A 17,486-nucleotide genomic window follows, 5' to 3' on the forward strand; every position below is an offset into this window, starting at 1 on the left:
AAATAAAAGGTTTTTCTCCCTTTTCTGATTTCATTAGTAAACAGATTCTTTGAGAACTAACTGCAAGTCCTCTGCAGTAAATGCCTGGTGTCCAGAGGAGAGGTTCAGACTGCACGTGGGATCGCTGGATGCAAAAAAGAAACAATCCTGGTGAAGTGAAGTTGGATTTCTTGCTTCTCCCCCTTGGTCCCGGTGCTATTTACTGCGAAGCTGCTCTGATGTTGCATGGGATGGTAGCGGCTCAGAGGACCTGTGATCGGCTGGCAGCAGGGGAGCATGGCATGCTGTGCTGCTCCTGCATGTGCAGGTATGGTCCAGACTTGCTGCTGAACGGATGCAAAACCAGCACCAGTGGGAAATTCAGAGTTACCAGTACAAGTGAGTAATTTCATACATCCTATTATATTTGATGTCTCTACATAAGTTGCTACATGCATATGTTAGTGTGAGAATTTGATATAATTTTTCAAGAAAAGGTATATTTCTAGCTTCAATTCTATGATGAAAACCTTGAAACAAGGCCTGGGACACCCTAATATCATAAAAACAACCCCTTTCATTATTTTTGTCTGACTACTGAAGAAAACATGACTTAGTCATGTTGTACATGTGTGGTATGTGTGTTTGCATGTCTGTCTATATTTTCCTGATGTCCTTTTTCAACAAATATTCCAACTTCAACTGCATTTGAGAGAAGCTTCAGAGATAATTACGTCTCTCTGAGGGGCATGAAAATCAGTAGCCAAAGAGAAATGACAAATCTACAATTAAACAGACTGAAATAAAAATTGCAACTCTAATAGCATTAGGCACCAGGAAGACTACATACAAAGAGGGGGAGAGAGAGGGAGGGGGGGAGAGAGGAAAAAAAAAATGTGGAAAGCGCCCATCAGCATTTATAAGCTACCAAAGACACAAGTCCATGGAAATCAGGCCTCAGTTATTCTGGTGCTCACAGAACCATGGGTCGGTTTCTTTTAATTCACACAATTAAGGAAATCTCATCATTATTTTTTGAAGCCCAGCTCATGTTTTTTTTAAACACTTGATCATCAGTGCTCAGGAGCATATTCTATAAGACAAGGCACTGAATTCTCAATGATTTATTTTCTTTTATTTTGAATGATTACCCTGGATGCCCTTTTACCTAAGCAGAAATGTAGGGCTCCTTTAGAAATAATATCTTGCTCATTGTACCAGAGTCATTTTAGTGCATGAAACATCTTATTTCATAAAGATGTGAGTGGTGCAGTATAAGGAATGCCTGCCTGAGGAAATTAAAGTAATCAATTGCCAAGACCATCACACTTTTAGAACAAGCACAGAAAAAATGTAGATAAGGGCTTTTAAGCCATAGGGTAGAAAATACGCATATAATTCCTTGACCTGTTTTAAAATGCAAATAAATGTAAATTTCTTCATCAACTATGGAGATTAAAAAAAAAATCTGGCCATATAGAGCAAGGTTTACTACACTCTGTTGAAAAGTGCCTGTTGCAAGAATCCACAAAAGCCATTTCTACATGAAATCCTAGCCCCACTAAAGCCATGGCAACCCTTTGCTGACTTCTCTGGCCCACGCTTCCATAAGATATTTCTGAGGCATCAAACAGCTGATTTTCAGCTGCAGGAACTGCCATACTAGGTGGGACCCAAATTCCTCCAGGTTTGGCCCTGCCTGCAGCAGGTGTTGTGCCAGAAGCAGAGCACCATTGATCCCCAGAGCCTGGATGCGAGAGGACCCATCCCTGTGGCAGCTGGGGCGGTGAGCCCTCGAGGGGTGTCTCGCCCCCACCCCAGCCCCGCAGCCCCCCTGCACTCTGCGGGTGCCAAGGCCTGGGGACCGCAGCAGCGCAGGCCTAGGCAGAGTGAGGCAAAGGCCTCGCAGCAATATTTACCGCAGGGAAATGAAGGGCAGGGGGTGTTTTCAAAGTCGCACAAAGCCGGAAGGTCAAAGAAGGAATTGAAGCGCAAGCACCTATCACCCTCACCGCTGCATAAACTCAAAACTATCCTTAAATATTAAGCAAACTGTTCTATATGAGGGAATATTACTACCTACTCATCTAAGAAGGATGCTGTGAGGTTTAATTAATATTTGCAAAACACTTAAAAGATGAAAATGTACTCCAGAAGTGCTAAGTATTACTATTACTGCTGCCTCACAGGGATATTTTGATGAAGTTTGCTTGAATAACTTTTGTAAAGCACTTTGAGCTCTCTGGCTGAAAAGTGCCGTGGAAGTGCCAAGTGCTACTGCTCCGTAAGTACAGCTCACTCAGGGCAGCGCGGCCTCCTTGCCTGCACAACTTGCAGACAGGGCTACAGCTTTGTGTCTGCTTTAAGGCATGCAGAGCAGGCTGCAGTGCTGGTAAGGACCAGAGCAAATGTATCAGCATGAATCATGATGTATTCTTGCCTGTACAACTGGCTGATATATAGGCTCTATTACTTTGGCTCTTTCTAATGAGCATTTACATTTTTCTTTTTAAAATGATTTTCATTCTAATCATGCTGGACAATTTGAACACAGTACATGTTTTAATGAAGGCATGGGACATCCATAAAAGGTCACACAGCAGATAAAATAGGGAATAAATCATGTTTATTACTTGTTACATCAAATTGCATTGCATTGATGCTGATGATCTGAAAGCCACTTGGAAATGAGCTATTGTATGTGATTTCAAAATGTAAGTCATGACAGCATGTCTGACCTCTCTCTCTCTTTCCTGATTCCTGGCTTCCTAAACAGATGCACTTCACTACCACTTCTAGGCAAGGAGAGAAGCAGACAGGATTGCTCAAAATGCATGTGTACTTAGAAAAGAGAAAAAATTACTCAGACTCTTTAGCCTTTCTTTTGGAAAGCTCAATCCCAGCCCCAACCTTACTCTTAAATCTAATCCAAAACTAGGGTAGCTGTTCTTGTACCAAAACTAACCAGAAGTTCCTGTGCTCTGCCAGCCACATGAGCACCATAAGCTGTTTAAGATCTAGCAACAAACTCAGTTTTTCAAATCCTTTTTTCCCATGCCAGTTGTGTAAACTTATCTGAACCCTAACTGCAGCCATCAGTTTGGAGTGACATCTCCAAAGCATGCATAAGACACTGTCTCCTGCTGGCAGTTTCTTCTTCCTAGGTTGTCAAACCTGAGCTCTTCACTCATTTTCAGACTCCAACACCTTGACCCCACCCTGCCCACAACCAGGTGCCCAAACCTGCACCACAACAAAGTACATGCAGGTGAAGGGTTCCTGGCCAAAGGCTGATGGGGGCATGTTTGCTCAAAGGCTGAAAGAGAGCAAACCTTCCTTCCTGGCATTACTAGATGGCTTGAGGAAAAAACAGCCTAACTGGATGGGGAAAACCCCCTTTTGCTGCCTCCTCCCACCCCATGTGCAGACACACCAGCAGCTCCCCAGGACTGTTTTCTCACCCATGACACAGTCCTGGGGAACGGAGGAGTCACTGTGAAAATAGTTATCTCAAGAATCAATGAGCTACATGGGGATTAGCATGGTGAGACTAACACCCTCCACCCAAGAACATTATAGCATTATTCCTCCCCTACAAAACCTTATTGTTTACTTTTCACTCCTTTTCTGTATTTTTTTTTAAAGTCACTGTCATTTACTTTTGGTGACAGGTCACCACCATTCCAAGCACCCTCCTGCAGCAATGATTTATTGCTGTTGAAACTGTACAACTGCATAAAAAGAGGCATTTCTACTTTTTTGGCTAGCACTACTAATTACAGATAGTTGACTATTTTCTTAGGAGCTTTACCTTGCAGCTTTTTCTTTCCTGGGCAGCTCTGGAGCTTAACAAAATGAAGGTAGGCTTCAAGTCTGAAAAGAAAGCTCCTTTTCAGAAATGCCTATCCAACTCCCTTTTCTGGTTCAAGCAGTATTCCTTTGTGCAGGCCTCATGGTAAACAGGGTGACTAGCGGGATTTCAAAGAAGATCAGTTTTTCTGGGTAGGAATCTTAACTAAACTCTTCCAGACTTGTTCTTGGTTCTGTGGTAGACTGAGTTAGTATTAGATAATCAGGATTACAAATCATCAAAAGAATTTGCAGTGTTATGAACCTAGTTTTGCACACTGGCATTAATAATGCAATGAATCATGCTCCAAAAATCCAGTTTTGAAGCTCAAATGCAGTTGCCAGAGATGGATTCTGGCTCCCAAGGGGATGAAAGCCTCACTAAGTCTCAAGGAAATCCAGAGAGGTAGTGCTTTGTTTGCAGTCACCAGTTACTGGTGCTACATTTTACAGAGCCAACAAACAACTTATCAGCAGGCAGCATTTGTCGGAGACAAGCAAATACTAACATGGGAACAGCCTGTCCTGCACTTGCAGGGATCGAGAACACCATGTATTTTCAGTACGATTGCCTGTTTTAGCTTTCCCCATAATGTGGATGGCTTGTGTATGCTGTTTATTTCAGCACTGCTTGTTTCTGCTGACTGGTGAGAACCGCAAGAGCAGCGACACGCTGACTTGGCAGGGTGCCTCTTTGGCCATGCAGCTGCATCACCTTCACCTCAGGAAGTCTTTTAGCTGGAGGTTTCTGGAAAACTCTGAAGGGAAACTACCACCCCTTGCTTTCCCTTTTATATAAATATATTCTTCTCCAAACACCTGCAATTGACTGCTGTCGCAGACAGGATGCTGGGATAGCTTTTCTGATCCAGTTTTACAAATTCTCTTATTCTCATGGCATTAAACTGATGCCCACTGGAGTCTTGGTTCTTATCAGATCCTTTTTTACTGCTGGGCCCTGAACTTCTTTTCCAAATATTTCTAAATGCTCAGGCCCAGTGTCCCAGTAACCTGTTTAAGATGATGTCTATTTCTAAGCACTATTTTAAATAAATCATGTTCTGCTCACTGGTTTAGAATTAGTATGGACAAGAAAGTTTTTGGCTGCTGCATTCATGAAACTTTGTTAAAGTCACTTGAGCAAGGAGCTGACAGGGAGCTGCAGGTATGGCTCATTATAACAATGACGCAGCTTGTACAAAGGAGCTTTCTGAGCAGTGAAGGACAGATTGCTTTATAAAAAAACCTCACCAAAACCTAATTAAGACTATATTAAATTATTAGATTGTGACATCTGGCTGTCCAAGTGCTGTGATTGCACATGTTCTTCCCAATGGTTTAAAATTTGTTTTGATCTTGTTTAAATTCATTTTAAATTCATTACAGTAGGTCTTTTTTGGACAAAATTTAGCTGGCTTGAGATGTAATATTATTTTTCTAAGTTCTGGTAGCCCTTAGTACTGTGCTCATAAACCAACTTTGATCTGCTTCTCCCCACAGCCCTTCAGATACAGTTATGTCCTGCCAACAGTAATTGTCTCAGCTGGTGCCTTACTTGGAAAGACAGTCTCAGCAAGCTCCTGCTCCAAGTAGATCCCCGTTGGGCTCTGTGCAGACCAGGTCCCGACCAAAGGGTCCAGCCCAAAGCCTCCAGAAACTGTGTGACTTCTGCAGTTGGTGGGCTTTGGACCACCACCAGTGACAGTGAGATGACAGAATCTGGCTTCCTGGATGTCTCATGAGGATCTCTGCCCCCCCAGTGCTAGCATTTTTCTCATCAGCACAGGAGAAATGGTGAGCTGTTTCTTTCAAGCCTTTAGGGCCATCTCAAGGTCCTATTTCCCACAGCACCCTCAGATCTTTCCCAAACATAATTCATCTGATGTCCTCTACAGAAAATGATAGTCTCACAGCACTCTCAGTCCCACCAGGACTAATACCAGCCTTGCTCTCACTGACGTTGGCTAGCACTGATTTATCTCAAGCTGCACCTCTTGGAAGAGTGTTATTGTGAATGCAGTGGTACACCCAGCCAGACTGTCACTCTTCACTTTTCTAATAGAAAAACATCCATAGAAAATGCTATATTTTTAAACTTTTAAATTTTGACAGAAACTATTCATGCATTCAAATCAAACTGACACCTTGGCTCTACATTCTTCTCCAGTGAACAAATTAATTGGAAATTTTTGCTTGGTGCTCTTGAGAAACTTTGTCTTGCTGAAACAGCAGGCCAAATTATCTACTGGGTGAGTTCCAACAGCATCAGTTCCCCATTGTTCCCTTCTGAGTCTCATAAGCTTGTCCATTCCTTTACCACCTGATAGATGAATTACAGCTTTTTTGCTATTTGGTGTTGCAAAACATGCTTCAAAGACACGCTTCAGCTAGTCAGGCTAATTACCAAAACAATATGCTTGAGTATTCTCTATTTGTCATTCCACACATTAGACTCTTGCAATATTATAAATGTGGTTTAAAATTTAACACATTAGACCTAGAAGTTCTTACATTATTTAGTCTCCTGTATAATTCTTACCAGGGTTCTCAAAAAAACCCCAAACCCCAAAACAACAAAAAAAACAACCTCCCACCAATTTGTCCAACTCAATCTACAATGAACTGGCTGTACCTCTAACCACTTCTATACATTTCTTCATCTCCATTAAAAAAAAAAAAAGCATATCCTGCTGGCTTTAATAAGCCCTGTGAACTACTTTCTTGCCAGAAGCAGCTGTAGATGCCTGTTATAATAATCTAAACTTCACACACCAAATGCATCGTTATTGTATTACTGCAGCAACCATGTACCTTTAAAATGTAGCTTAAAAAAAATAGGTATTTTTTGTGTGGATTTTGCATGGTTGTGCTTTGGGTTTCCAGCAATGTGGCAAAACAGAGAAGTTTAAGATGAAGAAGCCGGGGACTGAGGAGGGTGATGGTGGCAGAGAGTTATTACTATTTAATGTTAGTATCACCCAAGTGCCTGGAGGCTCTTCTGAAATCGTTGTTCTAGTGTGGTAGACATCCTGTGTATGTATGGGGAGAGACACTGTCTACCCGGAGAGGCTTGCAATCTAAACAGATGCAGCAAGAGGCAGCTGGAGAGAGAAATGATTATCCCCAATTTTAGAATCAGGGAACTAAAAGAAAGAGGCATTAAATGATTTGTTCAAGGTCACCCAGGGGGAGCTTGAACAAATGCCAGCACAGTGCCTGAACAAGACAAAACAGCACCTTTTACTTCTTCCATTAATGTCTCCCACCTCTCGTGAGAAGCCTCCTCGACCTTCAGGGTCTCCATCTCATTTGATTTCCAACTACTTTGGGGGGTCAGGGCATATTGGGAGTTCGAAGTGGCAAGATAGGAATCTGAGCTTTCAATCACTTGGTCTGAAACAAGATGCATCAGGGTGCTTGTGTGCTCTGCTGCTCCCAGTGCCACTAACCATGGCACTGTATTGGAGATGTGTAGAGCACGCCACAGCATTTGGGCTGCATGCAATGTGCTGCTTCATTTGGCTTTTTAATGAGGGATCAAAAACTTGGGGTAAAAAGGGTGACTGTACCTCAACTCCTTCTGAATTTGGATTTCTTAATGTTTTAAGCTCCACAAGAACTTTCTTGTGGGCCCCATGCTTACTACCAGTCCTACAGACCTCATATGGATGTTGTTCTTAATGAGACTCCAACCCAACAAAGAATTTCAGATCATGAGTCATGCCAGCAAAATCCTTGGGACTACAAACAGGTCTAAGATCTTTGATTGCTTCATGGGAAGAAGTTCCTTCCTGGGTTTGCCAAACAGAGCCCATCATATCCTATTAAAAGCCACAAAGGATCCAAAAGAAAGAAAAACAGCAGAAATGCCAGAGCTGCCTGTGAGTGGACATGGACAAATGCAGAGTGAGCTGGACAGAGCATAGTTTCTCACTCCGAACCCATCACTAAACCATTGCATGTTTTCCCTCCATCAACAAGGAGGTCCTTTTGTCCCCATTTATCCTTCAGTTACAGGTACTGTGCCCAATAACTGAGACACAAGGAGATAAAAGACTTACCGCAGGTCACAGAGGTACGAACCCATGGCAGGAAAGGACCTGGAGCGTGCAGTGGGTTTGCTGCGCTGGCCGGGCACTGGTGGGTGGCAGCAGGAGCTTGGCTGGGTTCTGCCCTCAGTGTTGCCTGGCACTGCTTTCATGAAGGCTAAAAAGGAAAAGGCAGATTTTACAGCTAGAAATACAATATAAGTGCTTTTCCTATAGAAAATTACTAGAAGTTTGTTCCTCCTGTGCAGTTTAACTTTATATTTCAATCTTTAATCTACACCTTTTAGTTATGTTTGCAGCCACCTCAAAAAAAGAAATAATTTAAGTTCTCAGACAAGAAAATAATAAATTCACAAAGTAGAGATTAGAGATATAGCAATTCATTCTAAATTCTCCTTGATTTGATAAAGGGAAAGAACTTCAAAGAATGAAAAGGCCTTTTTCAAACTCCTTTGCATGTTAGAGACATTCAGGAAACTTCACATCCTTGTCTTTTCCTGAAGACTTGAAAGTATTTATAGTTACTTCAAATTTATTCTCATCAGGAAAAGATACCTCTAGCTAATTCACGTTAATCAAGTTTTCTAAAAATGAGGATGTTTTTTGCTGTCACTGAGGAAAGAAGGCTATTTGAAAACATTTGAGTTCATGAGGTTGTTCCATCCTCTGCGGATTTCACCCTTTGTCATTTTTGGAAGCTGCTTTGGAAGCTAGTTTGAGATTCATTAACTAAACATCAGAAGCGCTCCTCTAGCCTCAGTTACAGGGCTCTATCCTGTCTGTGCCTGCATTTGTTCTTTAAATGAGCAGCAGCAGCCTGGCACAGGATGAATCTGGAGATTATGCCAGGGAGAACCATGGCCATGGTAATTACCACTTAACATTGCTTTCCTTATTCACTGCAGTTCTGTGTTCAGCAGCACAGGGAAACTGTTTTAGTATAGATGCCTTCTACAAGAGATGGATGTAATACTTTTCAAACCAGCAAAGTGCTGCTGATTTGCATCAGGTGAAGGTATGTCCATTTCTCTGTAGTTCTTTGTTACTGGTGCCAAAGTCTGGTGTTTTTGCTGTACTGCTTAGTCTTTACTGAGAAGAAGAAAAGCAAGGTACTTAGCCCTGCTGGACTGGGCTCAGTACATGTACAGAGAAATTGCCTTTCATAAGGTACATTATATATATTTTACAATTGTCCATAGCCAAGGAATGAAAAAAAAATTAGACTCCATTCTTCACTTAAAATCTCCTTTTTTAAATAAAGGAAAACTCTTTCCCAGTGAGTTCTCCTATAAACTCTCCTAGAAAGAAATCGCTCCCTGTTCTCTTCATCTGTATTTGGCTGGATGCTGTCTCTCCTTTTTCTTATTTGTTACTTCCAAACTGTAAGGAAGAAATGAGCATCTGTAAATTCAGGTTTCCATGGAGTTTGATGCTTTTTTCAGGCTTACAACTGCCAAAGATGTGCCTGTTTGATAGCAGCAGGTATCTGCTGTTAACTGTCACCCAGGAAGAAGTTTTCAAACCTGCAGGTCAATCAAGTGCCGAGAGCTCTATATCTCGAAGATTTAGCTATTTGTTTAGCAACGTTTCTGTACAACTGATTTATTAAAACACTTCCAACTCAGCAGAACGACTTCAAGAAAAGGACTTGAGGTTGTTCTGCAAACATCCTCCAAGTTCTTGTTCTCCCCCCTCACACCACCTCTATCAATTTACATAGGAAAAGGAAGGTAAGGGCATCCACTGGTGTTTTTTGCCCCTTTTCTGATGTAAATGGTATTGATTAATGTTTCCCTTATCTCAGTAGTCTCAGGCTACTTTAATTCTGTTGTCTACAGGCCCTGAATATTGCAGTGCTTCTGCCTTCGCCTGTCTTTCCTGAGTAACCTGTAACATATGCCCGGAGTCGATGAGGTGTGAGCAGGTATGGTGAATGGGCCACGGCAAACCTGAGTCAGGCTGTGATCTCGATAGCTGGAAAACGAGGGCCCTGGGATAGCCCGGGTGGCTGGCTGCACTTATCTCCCAGTTTAGTGCTCTATTCACTGCCCCAAGTCACTTTTTAATTTGGAGATAGCAACTCTCTTTCATACTAGTTCAGGCTGGGACACAGGTCATCCCCCCGTGACTGTCAACACAGCTACTCACCTGCGAGTGAGGTGGCTCAGATCCTCCAGAGAGGTTTCCGGTCCTGACTCCCCAGCATCGGGAAAGCCATCTGTTTTTTAACACTGGAATGCAGAGACTGGGATTGGACTTTTTCTAAAAAAGAAAAAAAAAATGTTGGGGATACTATTTCTGGGTAATTCAAGCCCCTGGTAGAAAACTGGGGCTGACAGAAATGCAGAGTCGGGTGCGCATGCAGGAAGAATGCAGTGCCATGCAGATGTTGTGTGACGCATTAACATGCACTGCTATTGCATGGATATATCATTAAAATCCTACCACTTCAAAAAAAGCCAAAACACAGAAAAGCCCACTAACTTTCTCTTCTGAAGTCTGTCTAATATGGCCAAAAGCAGGGTGCTACAAAAATGCCTATTTTGAACTGCTGAGAGCAAGGTATCTAGAAAGGTGTCTGGTAAATATTCTTAGTTCTTTAGAAGACTGCACTTTGGGCGAATCTGTAAAGCGGGAAGCTAAATTAGCAGCTAATTGGGAAAAAGCTGGGTACAGAATGGAGATGGTGAGCTTCTTTTCAAAAACTTAGTAACTGGTAAACCATACCGGAAAATCTTCAATTAACTAATTATGGTTAGAACAAAACACAAACCTTATTAAATTCCCCTCTGAACTTAACAATGAAAGGTTAATATATATTATCAAAATGAAATTTTTCCATTAGACAGGAGTTTAACATGTAAGATATTAGACTCTATTGCAGAGACTGTTTTTGAAGATATTTCTGATGAAATTTTAATACTATTTTTATAGTAGGAGCCTTTGAGCATGGGTCCTCTTTTTACTAGGTATTCTACAAACTCAGAGCAGCAGACATATCATCTGTGGAGGAATGTATGATCTAACCCAGCAAAATATACAGGAGAAGGAATAGCACATATATAGAGGGGGAACCAGCAAACTTTATAGTGAATCAGAGATTTCAGAGCAGGGGGTAGAGAAGAAGGGACAGCTGAGTGTGTGCATGAGGAGGAGCTCAGTGCAGTGAAAGGGAAGAGGAAGCAGGAGACAAAGATTAAGAGAGCAGGTGAGAAAGGAAACCAAATCACCACCCAAGGGGAAAAGCACAGTCAAAACTGTGGTGAACGAGAATCACAAAAAACGCCCACCTCAGTGATGCCAAATCCTAGTAGAAATCGCCTCTCCAATAACTAGAAACATCCTGAGCAGATCTAATCATAACAGCACTAGAGAAATGAACAGGGTTGATGTTATTGCTCCTTTTGATACACCTAAACCTTACAGAATGGGCAACGCTGAGCCTCAGTCAGGCCTCAGTGCAACGTAGAGCAGCGGCAAGGCTGCTCTAACATTTGCTGGCTGGCAGAACCCATGAACTCTCTCTGTTGGCTTGGAAACTTGACTTCCATTTCATGATCCTAATGTGTCCTTTGTGGAAGTACTGGTACAGAGATAGCTCTAATAGAGATTACTGAACTGGGGACAGCTTCTCTTCCTCAGTCACAGCAATGTCCAGGAGACCACTGGCTGAAACTGAACATGGTGGGAGTTCAGCGCCTGGACCATTAAGTCTCTTTGTAAAGGTTCCCTGCCACATTAACTGCCTGCTTCCTTTCCTGCCACACATGCAGTGCCTGTACCCTGAAGCTGTTATGCTTCTTTAAATGAGCAGCCCTTTGCATTTCATCTTTTTCCCATAACTCATTTGTGGGGAATTTTGCTGTGATGGTGAAAATTTCCATTCAGTGAAGCTCTGCAAATGTCTTAAGTGGCATTTTTAGGGCTCTCTCACTTCTGCTCTATTACCAGCATCTGGCTTTAATGTTTTGTTTTTTTCCTTCCCCCTTTTTTTGTTTGGCATGGAAAAAAAAAAAAAAGTCTCGCTTAAACCCACTTAAGATGAGTGTATGTAGATAGATAATGCTGCAAGATTGGACACCATCTGTTCCATTTCAGAGATCTGTAGCACATAAGTAAGAAAAGTGTCTCAGTGGAGGTTATTTAAAGCATAAGACTGTGGCTATCTCCTGCCTTTCCAAAGAGAGGGAGTTGCTCTAAGAAATTATTTTGTATGCCGCATGACAAGAAGTATTTGTACAAAATAGAATTCTAACTGAACCATGAAACGATTCTCTGACACTTTCCCATATATTTCGGGGGGGGGGGGGGCGGGGAACCCTGGTCCCTGTCCAAGTAAATCAAATCTCACTGACTTGTCTCAAGAGTTTTGCTATTTTTTATCTCTCTCTCTCTGTAAGCATGTATAAGCAGCTGTGATTTTTCTACAGCAGTTACAGCTCCTACAAATTCAACAAACATTAAAAGGCAGATTATTTTGCCACAGATGCCTCTGACTCAATCAATAAAAGCAAAAAAACCTCCAGCAAATCTACCTGTGAAGGAGAAAGCTCAACAGTTTTGCTACCTACTTAATGGGACAGTGTACAGAGAAGCAGGGGTGACCTTGGGGTTCTTAAGTAATTCTGCAAGTTGGCGCCAAGCAGTTGTAGAAGAAGAGGCAGAGCCAGCGTGGGAACTATCTGCTTGCTTCTCAAGTCAGCTAAAGCAGGAAGGGGGAGACCCCCGGGAACAGCAGTGTCAAACTGGGCTGCAGAGGTGTGGTTCCCATGGGCGCCAAGGACAGAGCAGCTGCTGGATGAAGCAACACCCTGCACAACACCGAGCTGCTCTGTGTCTAAGCCTTGACATGGAGGAAACTTTCAAACCGTACCTCTCCCACCATAACAGAATTTGTGGGACTTTGTTTCCAGATTAAAGAGACAGGTGGAAGATTAGCAGGGTGTCTGGCTTTCTGATCGCCCGTGTCTCATCTCCACACAGAAATCACAACCAGAGACATTAGCTATCACTGGAATGAACATCCAGCACAGTAAGTGGGAGGAGAGGTGTCCAAATATTACCTATAAATGAAATTTAAGAGACTACAAAGGGGGAACAGTAACTGCCAGAGAGTCTCTGAAGTGTCCCATGGAGCTGTATGTTTTCATCAGTATCTAGTCTCCAAACAGCTATTATTTTATAACATCTTCCACACTGCAATAATGCCTTGGCCCCTTAAGAAAAGAATATAAGAACTGGGGATGCGGACAGGGATGTTTTTCATAATCAGCTTTCCCAGCTTAGGAGACTCCCAAACCAAAGCCTAGATTCACACCACTGTTCCCCCATCTTTTCAGTTTTTCTGCACACACTTGCATTTTGATCTCTATGACAGCCTGCATCAAGGAGTTGCATGGGTTTCATGTGTTACTAACAAGAAGCAAGAACATGTCTAAGAGCAAAGCCTTGAGAGCTCACCTGACGTGGAAGAGACTTCCCCCAGGTTTGCACAACCAGCTGTTTGCTGTCTCTTGCTTCATTCCTGATGCCTATAAATAGAACAAGTATGAGTCGTTGTCAAGATTCTGTCATTCACCTCCTGCAAGGGATTTTTCTTTTAATTTCTCTTAGTCATGACTCATTTTTCCTTTAATATGTTTTGGCAGGACTGAGATATTTCTTTTAGTAAACTAGTGAAAATAGTTTCCAGCATGTTAGCAATCTATGCAATTCTTGTCAAATCAGTGCTTTTTTAATATAGTGGTTTGGATTGACCTGACTTAGCTCTAAGCATACACAATCAATCAAGATCAAACTTTACACCGCATACAGCTTACTCATTTCTGATAACTTGCACAGTGAAATATTTTGCCAGTTCTGACATGTCACAGGCTCGCACTGAAAGGCAATGGCTTGTTTAGCTTTCTCTAATCCATTACAACATTTTCATTTCACTCTTCTCTTCACAGAAGTCAACTGGATATATTAGAACTTAAAGTGGATTTTGATGCCATAACATATCATAATGATGAGTTCCTAAGATACAACATCTCTGACTGCAGCAAATTCCTAAATTATATCTCAGTGGTTACTGTTATTTTTTTCCCCCATGTGACTTAAGATAACCATTGTTCTGTTCCACCTTGTGACTCGAACACTGATTTCTTATTAAGATATAGATCTATTCTCAATGCTTATAAAAAAATACATGTTCTTGCTTAGTTGCCCACATGCTGCTGTTCATTCATAAGCAGTCCAAATTCTGCAAAGTCACTGATAAAGCTGTTCCAGAACAGGAATTTTTAATGAATCCAATACATGATACTGGAACAAGTTAAAAAGTGTCTATAGAAGAACACTGGATCCAAACCTAAGCTCAGATGTAAACACCTCACCTCTGTCAAACTGCTTCAGAATCCCATTTTACTCTGGGAAAAGCTGTGTTTTGCAAAAAAGAGCTCTTGTTCCTGCACTGTTGCACATGGTTGGGAAACATCCCACTGCCTTCCTCTCCTATAGAAGGGGCACCTAATTTAATGCTTGCTCAGGTTACACAGACTAACACTGTAATACCAATATTGTAACAATAGGCTGAGAGTGTTCATAAAAGCCACCACTGTCAGCCATCATCTTCCTTACCAGGATTCATTCCAGTAGGCTTTATGGGAATTCAATTATATTAGAGGCTAAAATACCACCAATCCAGGTTTTAAGAGTAGCATTTGATTCTCTAACCAGGTACACATTCCTTCTGCTAGAGCTTTAGTGTCTACATGCTACATTACTTCTCAGATCTGTTTTTAATTGAAGTTGGTTTTGTAATGCAGTTACATGTGCACTGTTTGATAAATGTGGATTGTAGTAAATGCCCTTAAGCCAACTCTTTAAAAGTAGAGTATAAGTTTTATAAATGTGCGTCATAAATAGCAATATTTTCTCATTTCATAGAATAACAAGTCACCAGCTTCTTTCAGAGATGGAGTACTTCCCTGTAGACAATACATTGATTCTAACAGATTTCCATCTCTTTTCAGAACTTTCAAAGAACAGTTATTATCATTCAATTATCATGCTTCATTAAACAAGTTAGAACCTATATATTATATGCTTCTAGTTAAAAAAAGTTCAGTAAGCTTGTTTATGGAATATAATGCAGTGTTTGTTTAGAGAAATCTGGCACTATAAACATATCACCACACAGCATTGTTATAACAGTCTGCTGGTAAGAAAACATTAAGTGAAAACTGGATTCTAGCATCCTTGTTTATTATGTTTGTCTGCTGATACAAGGCCTGGCCCAAACTCTGTGGGGATCAGTGGGAAGACTCCAAGGGACTTTGAACAAGGATCCTAAACAAAAGATGCCAAATTATATAAAGAACTGCAATTTTGGTAATTGTTTTGCTCCCAAAGTGGAAGGAGCTGAACCAACGTAACACTGGAAATGGAGAGCTGTTTATTGCCTTCCTCTGTGTAGAAGCCTCATACACTACACCCAGGCCTGTGTGCTGATATATTGGTCTCGCTAGTATACCAGCTGTCACCTCCTGTTCCTCCACAACATTAAGGAGAGTATGACTGATAGGTTTAGAGACATTTACCAGGTTTTGAAAAGGACATTTCTTTACCTTCTTTGAACATGCAGCATGCAAAATGCCAGCTGCAGGGTAATGCCTCCTTGCTCAATCAGAGCTCACAGATCCTCCTGCTTGTTGAGTCAGGGCTGGAACCGTACTGGGAGGGCGAGCTGAGGACAGGCTGTCTGGTCACCCTCATACTGCATCCTAGAAGTAAGCAGAAAACATTCATTTGCAATCTGGTAGCTTTCAGAGCTGTGCATGTTAAAGCATTTCTCATGACAACACAGATAACCCAAAACAAAGGAAGGCAAAATGTCTGTGTTTGTAGCTCATCTGCAGGTATGGACACAGTATGTGACCATGCGCCATTAGCATTCATCCTAATCCATCCTCCCTCTGGAGACCGGTGTGCCACTCTACAAGAAAATAGGGGGGCATTTGCAAGTAACTGCACATTGCCTCCTGCACAAAAGCCTAACTATTGCTGACCAGAGGAAAAAATGTGACCTCTATCCATCACTGCCTGCTTCAGCATATCTCTTGGCACTGAAGCAGCTAAACCACCAGGCTATCTAGCAGGCAGCTGCAAACGATTTTCAGAACATGGAGTTTGGCAGGTACTTCACCAGGGAAATATAAATATCCTTCCACTGCTGATGAGCATTCAGCATTCTCACATTACAGCAGAATGTGACTCGCTTTGGACTCCTACAGATCTCAGGGTGACACTCAATTTTAGTACAAAACACTAGGCACTGTGTAAAACTTAATTGCCCCTGTGTGTTGTAAACCCAAGGACTGATCTTCAGTCGGTGTTTGCAGGCACAGCTCAGTGACTTCTCTCTCTCTCCTGGTTCCTTATCAGACAAAATGATGATGATAACATTTCATTTCCCTCATTCTTCCTTTCCCTTTCCCCAGCACATCTTCAGTGTGTCTCATGAAGTTAGTCAGTTTTTTAAGGAGAAAGCTTTGCTGTTTGAACCTGGAAAAGGATCTGGTGCTGTCATCTGTGATGTTCGGGGCTGTAAAAGGCTAGTTTGAAATCTGGAACAGTGCAAAGGCACTGCTGAGAGCAAAACCTGTGGGGAAAAGGAAAACCTGCTATCTTCACTTCAGAGAAAAGGAAATAAAGAGCCAGGGTGCAGCTGAGCAGGGTATTTCAGCATCGGACTAATCTCACAGAGGTTAACAGGTTAACTGTCACGACTCAGAGCCTTGCCAAAACAGATCCCCAAGATTTTACCTGAAATCACAAAGGAAAATTGAGAAAGAGAGACAAGAAGTGAGTCCATGATTTCTGAATCTCACTCCAAAGCCTTAAGTAAAGGTCACTCCCCACCTTCACTTGGAGGTTATTAGTTTTCACCTTGTATAGTCCTTCACAAGTGTTACAAGTGATGAGCAATGACAGTTTTTGTATATGTGTGTGCATATAAATATACACATATATATACACTCCCTCACATCTGAATACTATGCCAAAGAAATTATTTTTCACATCATTTCTAGTGTCATCTTTGATTAATTTTCATCTCTTTTCTCATTATGGCTCATCCCTCATTTTAAAGGTGTCCTTCAACCAGGACACTAGGAGAGAACAAGGAATAATCTAAAGGTGGAGTTCTGGAAAATGTTTGAACAGTAGCACCTCTGGCTTAACACTCCTATCTCCAAATTGCTTCTTGCTATGTACGATTTCTTCTTTAGTGAGTTAGCTTTAACCAGAATTGATCCATTGCATCCTAATAGCCGTATATGTCCTCTTACATCTTATTAATCAGAATAAAGGTATATATGCCTAACTCTCTGAGAACAACAATGGGACATATGACAACTAAGTGGAGCCAAAATACACAGAAATGTAAACATCCACATGCAGTTTACCCACTTTTTTCCTCCCCCCCCTTCTCTCAGCACAAGGTGTTTGGTGGCTACACGTTTGAAGGTTAAGCGACTCCTTTACTGTTTCACAGTTGGGGCACCATAACCCAAGGTCAATAAAATGGCTGCAGGGAAACATCCGCAGTTCTGCAGCCCCACAGGC

The 17,486-nt window shown here is 41.8% G+C and overlaps 1 long non-coding RNA gene across 1 annotated transcript; it reads left to right on the forward strand.

The window, feature by feature from the left end:
- The first annotated feature begins 43 nt into the window (after nucleotides 1-43).
- Nucleotides 44-12,814, forward strand: LOC106500210 (uncharacterized). Its single transcript, XR_001295351.2, has 4 exons — nucleotides 44-378; nucleotides 5,329-5,622; nucleotides 9,716-9,801; nucleotides 12,308-12,814. It is a non-coding gene; the product is annotated as an uncharacterized lncRNA (long non-coding RNA).
- Nucleotides 12,815-17,486: the final 4,672 nt, after the last annotated feature.

Source organism: Apteryx mantelli, chromosome 22 (assembly GCF_036417845.1).
Source record: "Apteryx mantelli isolate bAptMan1 chromosome 22, bAptMan1.hap1, whole genome shotgun sequence".
NCBI lineage: Eukaryota > Metazoa > Chordata > Aves > Apterygiformes > Apterygidae > Apteryx > Apteryx mantelli.